At 41.7% G+C, this 10,474-nt stretch overlaps 1 long non-coding RNA gene across 1 annotated transcript; it reads right to left on the minus strand.

The window, feature by feature from the left end:
* Positions 1-7,432: 7,432 nt before the first annotated feature.
* LOC125963195 (uncharacterized) lies at positions 7,433-10,153 on the minus strand. Its single transcript, XR_007475015.1, has 3 exons — positions 10,082-10,153; positions 8,928-8,974; positions 7,433-8,573 (listed from the first exon to the last, which is right to left on the minus strand). It is a non-coding gene; the product is annotated as an uncharacterized LOC125963195 (long non-coding RNA).
* Positions 10,154-10,474: the final 321 nt, after the last annotated feature.

The following is a 10,474-nucleotide window of genomic DNA, read 5'->3' on the forward strand; positions in this document are numbered from 1 at the left end:
TATGTATGTTCCTATGACCATTTTCTTATTGTTTTGGGCTTTTTTTTTGGAGGTCCTTTTCTTCTCTTGTGTTTCCCACTTAGAGAAGTTCCTTTAGCATAGTTTGTAGAGCTGGCTTGGTGGTGCTGAATTCTCTTAGCTTTTGCTTGTCTGTAAAGCTTTTGATTTCTCCTTTGAATCTGAATGAGATCCTTGCCAGGTACAGTAATCTTGGTTGAAGATTCTTCCCTTTCATCACTTTAAGTATATTATGCCACTCCCTTCTGGCTTGTAGAGTTTCTGCTGAGAAATCAGCTGTTAGCCTGATGGGAGTTCCCTTGTATGTTATTTGTCATTTTTCCGTTGTTACTTTTAATAATTTTTCTTTGTCTTTAATTTTTGCCAGTTTGATTACTATGTGTCTTGGCATGTTTCTCCTTGGGTTTATCCTGTATGGGACTCACTGTTCTTCCTGGGCTTGGGTGGCTATTTCCTTTCCCATGTTAGGGAAGTTTTCAAGTATAATCTCTTCAAATATTTTCTCTGGTTCTTTGTCTCTCTCTTCTCCTTCTGGGACCCCTATAATATGAATGTTGTTGTGTTTAATGTTGTCCCAGAGGTCTCTTAGTCTGTCTTCATTTCTTTTCATTCTTTTTTCTTTATTCTGTTCCACAGCAGTGAATTCCACCATTCTGTCTTCCAGGTCACTTATCTGTTCTTCTGCCTCAGTTATTCTGCTATTGATTCCTTCTAGTGTAGTTTTCATTTCAGTTATTGTATTGTTCATCTCTGTTTTTTTGTTCTTTAATTCTTCTAGATCTTTGTTAAACATTTCTTGCATCTCCTTGATCTTTGCCTCCATTCTTTTTCTGAGGTCCTGGATCATCTTCACTATCATTATTCTGAATTATTTTCTGGAAGGTTGCCTATCTCCACTTCATTTCGTTGTTTTTCTGGGGTTTTATCTTGTTCCTTCATCTGGTACATAGCCCTATGCCTTTTCATCTTGTCTATCTTTCTGTGAATGTGGTTTTTGTTCCACAGGCTGCAGGATTGTAGCTCTTCTTGCTTCTGCTGTCTGCCCTCTGGTGGATGAGGCTATCTAAGAGGCTTGTGTATGTTTCCTGATGGGAGGGACTGGTGATGGGTAGAGCTGACTGTTGCTCTGGTGGGCAGAGCTCAGTAAAACTTTATTCTGCTTGACTGTTGATGGGTGGGGCTGGGTTCCCTCCCTGTTGGTTGTTTGGCCTGAGGCAACCCAACACTGTAGCCTACCTGGGCTCTTTGTTGGGGCTAATGACAGACTCTGGGAGGGCTCACACCAAGGAGTACTTCCCAGAACTTCTGCTGCCAGTGTCCTTGTCCCCACGGTGAGCCACAGCCACACCCCCGCCTCTGCAAGAGACCCTCCAACACTAGCATGTAGGTCTGGTTCAGTGTCCCCTGGGGTCACTGCTCCTTCCTCTGGGTCCCGATGTGCACGCTACTTTGTGTGTGCCCTCCAAGAGTGGAGTCTCTGTTTTCCCCCGTCCTGTCAAAGTCCTGCAGTCAATACCCACTAGGCTTCAAAGTCTGTTTCTCTAGGAATTCCTCCTCCAGTTGCCGGTTGGGAAGCCTGACGTGGGGCTCAGAACCTTCACTCCAGTGGGTGGACTTCTGTGGTTAGGTGTTCTCCAGTCTGTGAGTCAACCACCCAGCAGTTATGGGATTTGCTTTGACTGTGATTGCACCCCTCCTACCATCTCATTGTGGCTTCTCCTTTGTCTTTGGATGTGGTATATCTTTTTTGGTGAGTTCCAGTGTCTTCCTGTCGATGATTGTCCAGCAGCTCTTTGTGATTCTGGTGTTCTCGCAAGAGGGAGTGAGAGTACGTCCTTCTAGTCCACCATCTTGTTTACAATTTTGATATTTTTAATAGGTGGAACATGTTAGACTTTCATTATAAAATCGACATTTATTCAGTATTTTGATATATTCAAAATATCAACATTTATTCAGGTTCAGAATGAGCTAAGTGGAAATGCAATCTGAGATGCAATCTGGGTGTCTTGGGGAAAGGTTTCTTTGCTCAGAATAGGATACACAGAGCAAGGATCAAACTTTTGTTTTCCATTGAAGGTTGATGTGTCTGGATATGGTGCCTGGAACTGTGGCTACAATTTTGGTACCAAAAGGGAATCTGGGCCTAGGAGAAGCCCGTCCAGAGACGATAGACACTCAGAAAAATGAAATTTGTTACTTTATGGCATCACTGAGATACTAAATTGACCATTCCTGAAACCACTCTGCCCATGGATTTTTGTTATAAGAGATAATTTTCATCATAAGTTAAACCAATTTAGTCATGTTTTCTGCCATCTCAAGACTGTATCTTAACTAAGTTATCCTAGCTCTATCTAGCGGTTCATTCCTGGTCCCTCTTTGTCACCAGAGAGACAAGGATGAGTCCTCTGCTGGCTCCTGGGGACACTCTCAGGGACTTTGACAAACTTCATCCATCCCCTTGGACTCCCCTTAAACCTACCCAGACGTGCCAGTTCCTACAATGTCCACGTAGAGCCTGGGACCCCGCCTTTGGTACACTTGGCTACAGAACAAACTATGAGGGTTAGCTCCATATCTTTACAACATATAATTTTATCTCCCCTTACACGACTCACCTGAGGATAAATGAAGTGTGTGCCCTGGGCATGTAAACAAAAAGAACAACATAGAGATGGTACTCATTCCCTCCAACCCAGCACTCTGGTCATGCGTTGATAAACTGGCTCTGGTGGGTGTGTGGGAGGGTTGCACTTGTCTGTAGCACTTGCTGGCTAATTTCTGTGGTGAATACTCCTGCCATTGCTGATTTCAAGCAGCTGACAATCTAACAACTGGTTTCCAAATCCATGGATGTTTAGGGATCAGCATGTATGATTCTTGTGTGATCTGGCTCCAGCACACTGCTGAGTGCAGTGAAAGTAAACGAGATTTTCGAGAGTCCTGGCACCCTTCCCCTCCTCACTGATGTGTGTTTCATGGGCCCAGGGTTAATGACACCTCTTGGACCATAACCCGGCTGTTTGCATCTCATAGTTCCCATGCTGGGGGGGAGGAGGAGGAATAGGGTTGGGCCTCAGGGCCCCGTCCTCATGGAATGTATGGAAAACTAGGTGGTATAATCAAGTCTCTGACCTGGTCTCAAAACGTGTCTATGCCTCTGACCTCCTACCTCTCAAGTATACACCATGAAACCCAGGCAGCCAGAGCCACAGCGGCTTGCTTAAGGTCACACACATAGTAAGTGATGGAGCTGGGATTCTACTTCAGATATGCCTTTCCCCAAAGCCAGAGTCAGTGCAGCCATGTCTGTGCTAGGAGGCCTTTCCTAGGAAACAGGTACAATAAGTAAGAACATTGTACCACCTGGCTCTGGAGACCGGGACAAAGGCACGTTTGATCAATGACATACTCACTCTCTAAAGTCTGAAGTGCAGGAAACCTTCAGCTCTGGTTCCTTTCTTTAACAAGGGGGAAATATTATCCACAGAGCAAGATTGTTGTATAAAGGCTGAGACCTACTTTACTTCCCTTCTGATGCCATCCATTGGAACATAATACTAAGCATTAGTAAGTAAGTGAATAAATAATATTGGAGAGGATGAGGGGTTACAGTTTCCTTCATACACTCCTGGTGGCACTGGGAGGCAGCTAGGAGCATGCATCAAGATTTAAATGTAAACCCTGTAGGATCGGCATATTTTATTTTTAAAATGTCTTCTGATCAAATGATTGGACAGATGTACAATGATTTCTGAAGATATTTACTGTAGCTATATGTAAAAAGGTGGAAAACTGGAAATAAATATACATCCATAAATATTTGATTGAATAAAATTGTCTAATTCCATGTATGGGGTAATATGCATTTAAAACTCTAAGTATGCCTTGAAATCTTCAGGTTACACTCACTAAGAAAAACTTGGCCTATGTAGAGAAAGTGTTAACATCACAGAAAGCATAATCCACTGCCCCTAGTATTTTTTCTGGGTTAGGTATTGTACACATGCTTTTTGTGTCAGTCCAGACCCATCAAGGAGCTGATGCTAAAGCAGAATTCAAAGTGCAAGAAATTTACTAGGGGAAGCAACTGTGAGAGAAAGTGAGACTTCAGGGGAAGTTGGGAGAGCCATCGGATTCTGATTCTGGTGTGAACCCCAGTGAAGGAGAGAGAAGGAAGAAAAGCTGGGTGGAAGCATCTTAGACTGTGCAGCACTTTTAAGGAGAGTTTTCAAGGTCATTGGGGAGTCCGTGAGTCAATGTTGGCCGTCAACTTCTGCTTCTAGCCGAAATGGCATAACTAGTGGTAATTTCCCACTTGTAACAACCAAAAGACAGATCACATAAATGAAACAATGGTTGACAAATCATTGTACATCAGGCAATGTGAAGGACAGTGATACCTGAGAGAGAAGAAACAAAAGAGGCATGAGCAATGACTGCCCCAGATTACTGCCTAGAGTTTCCAGTCTGCTGTAGTGCATCGTGGGGAACCCAGCTGGAGCCAATGGATTCCCTGAGTTAGAAGACAGAGCTGAGGTCTGAGGAGATCAAGGCAACTAGAGTTCAACAGGTGCCAGAGAGGAGAAACCTACAAAGTGAGTGAAGCCCAGGGATCACGCATGTGAGGCCAGGGAAAGTACCATCTGAAAGGCGTAGAGAGAACACTGCTTAGTGCTTGGACTTGGGTGGTCATAGTGCTGGTGTAGTCAGCCAGACTTGAAAACCTCAGGATTCATGGGACATTGGGTTAGGACTCAGAAGGGTCTTTACTCAGTAGTGGGAGTAATTAGCCCTACTCTGAGCACTGTTCCAGTTCCACCTAACAAAATAATATTAAAGATAAAGAAATGGATAATTGAACCAACCAACCAACAGACAAGCATATAAGTAAGTGAATAAGTAAATAATATTGGAGAAGATGAGGGATAATGCTTACTTTCATACACTGCTGGTGTAAGCTGGAAGCCAGGCTAAGAATATGCCTCAAGATTTAAATGTAAAATCTATAGGATCTGTAGGACCTTAGAAGGGTCTCCATCAACACCTGGATGTGAGGTAACTTCCTGAGTCCAGAGAAAATCATGTCAAAGATTAGAGAAGACAATACCTCGTGCTTGCACAGGTATGAGAATAGTTCCCCAATAGCCAGGCTGGAAAACCTCAGGATTCACGGGCTGTTGGGTAGAGAACTCAGAAGGATCTTTTCTTGGTCATGGAGAATAATTAGCCATCGACTGACCACTGCTCCAGTCCTACCAAAGAAATCATAAAAGGAAGACCCAAAAGGATCAAAGTGTTTCCAAGCAATTTAATTGCATACTAGAAAAAACACAAGAATGTTTTTAGCAATGCAAAAATATCCATCATTCAACAAGGTAGCATTCAAAATCAGACATCCAATCAAAACTTAGCAGGCATGAAAATAAGCAGAAAAATTATCACCTCATAATGAGGTGATAAATGAATCAATTGAAACTCGCCCAGAACTGAAACAGATGTGAGCAATAGCAGACAAGGACATTGAAACAGGTATTATAACTGTATTCCATATGTTCAAAAACTTAAGACATGTAAAACATAAAGAAGACACAAATGAATTATAGATGAAAACTACAATGTGAAAGATGAAAAATACACTGGGTGGGATTAACATCAGAGTAGATATTGCAGAACAAAAATACTGAACTTGAAGACAGCTATAGAAATGATCCAAAATTAAGTACAGGGAGAAAAGAAATACTTTTCAGCAATTAACAGAGCATCCATTAACTGTGGGGCAACTTCAAGCAGCCTGATAAAGATGCAGTTGGAGTCCCTGGAGGAGTGGATCAAGAGGTGGGGACAGATAAAACATTTGAAGAAATAATGCTCCCAATTTTTCCAGATTTGCTGAAAACTATAATCCCACAGATGCAAGAAGCCCAACAAAGCCTGAGCACAAATAACATGAAGAAAACTGCACTAAGGCAAATAATAATCAAATTGCTCCAAACCAGTGATAAAGAAAAACTCTTAAAGCAACCAGAGAAACAAGTCATGTCAATTACAGAGAGGAAGTTTTTTCCTCAGAGACAATCCAAAGTGATGATAGTGTAGCAACATCTTTAAAGTACTGAAAGGAAAACAACAAACAAACTCTGTAAACCTAGAATTCTATACTTGGTGAACATATCTTTCTGAAACATGTTGGGCCTTCACGAGGACAGAACACCCCGCTGCCCTCCCCCCACCCGTGTCCCCTGCCTTTTGTTTGTAGAAAAGCTTTGGCCTCCTAGGCCTTCCCCAAGTTCCAAAGAGCAAATTTAATCAGAGAAGTGAGAAAATGCAGAAACAGGGGAAAACAGTCAAAGAAAACAAAATACTATTAGTTTAGTCATAAAACAAAGTCAAGGACCTTTAGTTCCTCCTCAAGAGCTATAGGTAATATTCTGAGCCATGTCCTTGAGTTGCTTTGTGGATACTAAAACCCCCACCAGGTGGAGGAAGTTAACTGCATGCTGACCACCAGCACATAGACCCTAGACTGGTTGGAACCAGAAGGTTGATGATTGAGATTCCCAAAACACCCTGTTACCTCACCTTCAACCAACCAGAGAATTGAGCATGAACTGATCATGCACCCCATGACCTTCTCTTTCATCTTGCCTTTAAAAACTCTTCCCTGAAAGCCTTCTGGGAGTTCAGGTCTTTTAAGCATGAGCTGCATGTCCTCCTTGCTTGGGCCCATGTTGATCACCTTACAATAAATGTTGTACTTTCTTTCACCACGAATCGGTGTCAGTAGTTTGGCTTTACAACACTTGGGTGAATGGGCCCAAGTTTGGTTCAGTAGCATTTCAAAAACAGTGGCAAAAGAAAGTCTTTTTCAGACACACAAAATCTAAGAGGCTCCGTCACCAGCAGCCCCACTTTACAAGAAATGTTAAGGCAAGTCCTTCAGGAGGAAGGAAAATGATAGCAAATGGAAACATAGATCTACACAAAGGAGTGGAGAGCACCTGAAATAGTAACTGCATGGGCAAAGGTATGAGAATTTTTCCTACTATTTAAACCTTTTCAAAGATATTTACTGTTTATGAAAAACCACAATGCAGTGTAGGGATTTAAACATACTATGTGAAAGTAAAATGTATGAAAATACCTCGCAAAGGTTGAGTGCAGAGAAATGGACAATTACTGTAATATTCTCATAGTATAATCTAGCTAAATAAAAATACTTTTATCTTACAGCAATAGACTTTTAAGTAATAAAATTATATGTGATAAGTTCAAGATCAAACACTAACAAAACAAAATGTATTGCTAATAAGCCCACAAAGGGGAAAAATGAACCACACACACACACACACACACACACACAAAGTACCAAAAAAGGAAGAGAAAAAGCACAAAGGGAACAAAGGGCAGGTGGAACAGAAACAAAATCAGCCTCCCAGGAACAGTCCTGCCTTACTATTTCTGTCACATTCAGTTATAGGCTGAGAGCAGCCTGTGGGACGTGTAGTCTAGTAAAAATGTGGAGATGGATTTCAGAATGCAGCAGCTGGTGCCCTCAGACAATTAAATTCCCTGCCCTCAGATTCCTGAGATGCACTTCCTAATGGCACTCACACTGTCTAGAAAACTCTTCCCTCCGATCCTAGTTAACTTCTCCTATTCCTTCTGTTCTGAGGTTCCTGGCACCTCAGGCAAGCTCCTCTGACTTCCTTAAAAAGGCAAATAAATGCTGACAAAATCCCCTTCATTCCCTCTAAACCAGGTAGTACTTGCAAGTTTGTTGTAATTGTTTGTAGAATTGTCCGTCTCTCCCAAGCCCATGGGAGTGTGATTTCAGCATTGTAACTCCAATGCCCAATGTGTTCTGGAATTCACATCACACCCACCCCCTCCTCAGAGGAGTGCAGGGTTCTTCCCAATGCCTGTAGCTTTGTTCCTCTAGATATCCCTGTGTCCTGGTCCCTCACCATCTTCAAGTATCTGCTCAAATGTCTCCTTCTCAATGAGGCTGACCCTGAACACCCATTTAAACCTGCATACCCAGTGATTAGGACTGCCAGACCTCCTTTCCTTCACTACTTTTCTAATAACACATACCACACTGCCTCATTTGTTGATTTATTAAATTCATTGCTTATTGCTGTCTCCCCCACAAGAATATAAACTCCACAAGGGCAGATTTTAGATTGCTTAGTGCACTGGTGCATCCTCAGATCCTACAACACTGCCTGGCATATAGATGATCCTCAATAAACGTCAGTTCCTGGAATGAATGAAGTGCCTGGTGCAGAGTAGGTGCTCAGTGAATGGCAGCCTTTATTATTGTTGTTTTCCCGGTTGAGCGATGCTGGAGGGGAGACAGTCAATGAGAGAACAGTGCAAATTGCTGGACATAGAAGAAGGAAGAAGTTGTTGGATGTGGCCACCACTCACCTAGTTGCCCAGACCAGAGCCCTGGCAGTTGTTCCCAACTGAGTAGATGCTTCTCACTCCCGCAGAGTAGGGGCCATCCCCATTAGTCAGCCCGTCCATACCCAGCACAGAGAGGGACACTGAGGCAGAAAGCAGGAGATGGATCCTTTGTACTTTCCTCTATGACCACTCATCAAACCTCATGTTTACTTTTTTTTTTTTTTTTCAGTACGCGGGCCTCTCACCACTGTGGCCTCTCCCGTTGCGGAGCACAGGCTCCGGACGCGCAGGCCCAGCGGCCATGGCCCACGGGCCCAGCTGCTCCACGGCAGGCGGAATCCTCCCGGACTGGGGCACGAACCCGCGCCCCCCGCAACGGCAGGCGGACTCCCAACCACTGCGCCACCAGGGAAGCCCTCATGTTTACTTTTTAAGTGTTCCAAACTCCCAGTCACCCTGTGTTTGATTGTAAATATTAAAAATGGATATCTTACCATGAAAAATATGAATGTTTTCACTGCAATCTGATCTCTTCCTTCTGCTAAAGAACAATCAAGTGTAATAATCATGATTATTTCTGCCAATCACCATGGGCTGAAGACATAAAACTCTAATAGTAATGATTAGGCCCATTTAACTGAAGAGGAAACTGAGGCTCAGCAAAGGAAATAACTGGACTAAGGTTAACAGAATCAATAAGAGACAAAACTCTGATTTAGCACCTCAACCTGTGAACTTTCTCTCACACGTGTCCTGGAAAATATCCACACTTCTGGGAAAAACTATTATAACTTAAACTCAAATAATGGGAGTGGACTCATAAGCAGATGTGAATACTTGGCCAATTTCCTGTACAACAAACAGAGGTTAAAACTGCTTAAGAATTCACAAGTGAAATAATAAAGTTTTACTGGATAGAAAATGATGAAGCCTCATTAAAACACCCTGAATGAAAAAAGGTCTAATTTTGGCTCTTTTAAAAGTAATTATAAATGTAATTTTTACATGGTTGATATATACAACCTAAGAGACAACATATGAATCTTTAATTTTCTGCCAGATAATAGGTATCATATTATATAAAACATTTTATTTTGGTTGAGCTGTCTTTAATGTTTTTTCATTGGTTCTTTTTTAAAAGGTAGAATACTTAAAAAGTCATGTAACTCCAACGATACAGAAAAAGGAAATAGCCCACACACAAACACTCTTAACATTTTTGCATATCACCGTCCAGGCATTTTTCTCTCTCTATGTGTGAGGATGGGTATACATATACATAATTTACAACATTTAAAATATACTTTATATACAATTTTTGCCCAGCATGTTTTGTTAAAGTGTTTCATTGTTAAATTTATGTATTTTCCTTTAAAATAGAGTAAATTTAAAAGCAAATATGGAACCCTGAACATGTAGCAAAAGAGAACAGTAAGGGAAAAATCTGAGATATTATAAATCTTACATTAAAATCCAGGTGAAATACTGAGTCAGTACTTGATTGAAATGACATGATTTTTGTGTGTCAACATTATATGTCCAGAAAAGAAAAAGAATCAGTTAGAAAATATCTTAGAATAAAATACTGAGAAAATCCAAAATGAAATCTGTAGTTCTTCATAGAATAAAACAATGAAAAGTTACTTACCACTCTAAAAGAGAATTTAAATTAATTAAGAGACTCTCAAGATAGTTTGGTGGTGAGGTTGGTGGTTGGCTGGGGTTGAGATGAGGGGTGACAGTCACCATGGCCCTCCGCAGTTGTGGATCCTCCAGGGCGCAGTGATGTCATGGTACTGCCTCACAATTATAAGATTTTGTTGCCATGGATCACTTAGGGTGCTATTTAGGGGAGTTATTAATCAGCATCACATGAGTTCTTATGTTTTCAATCTTAATGTCTCTGCTTTGTCTATATACAATTGAGGGGTGAGGAATAAAAATATTATACTATGTGACACGGAGCTGAGGTGAACTCAAGTCCCAAATGCTATTGACAGATATCAGGCATGTGCCTTGATCAGATGATCTGTAAGTTGTT

The sequence above is a fragment of the Orcinus orca genome, unplaced genomic scaffold (assembly GCF_937001465.1).
Source record: "Orcinus orca unplaced genomic scaffold, mOrcOrc1.1 scaffold_466, whole genome shotgun sequence".
Lineage (NCBI taxonomy): Eukaryota > Metazoa > Chordata > Mammalia > Artiodactyla > Delphinidae > Orcinus > Orcinus orca.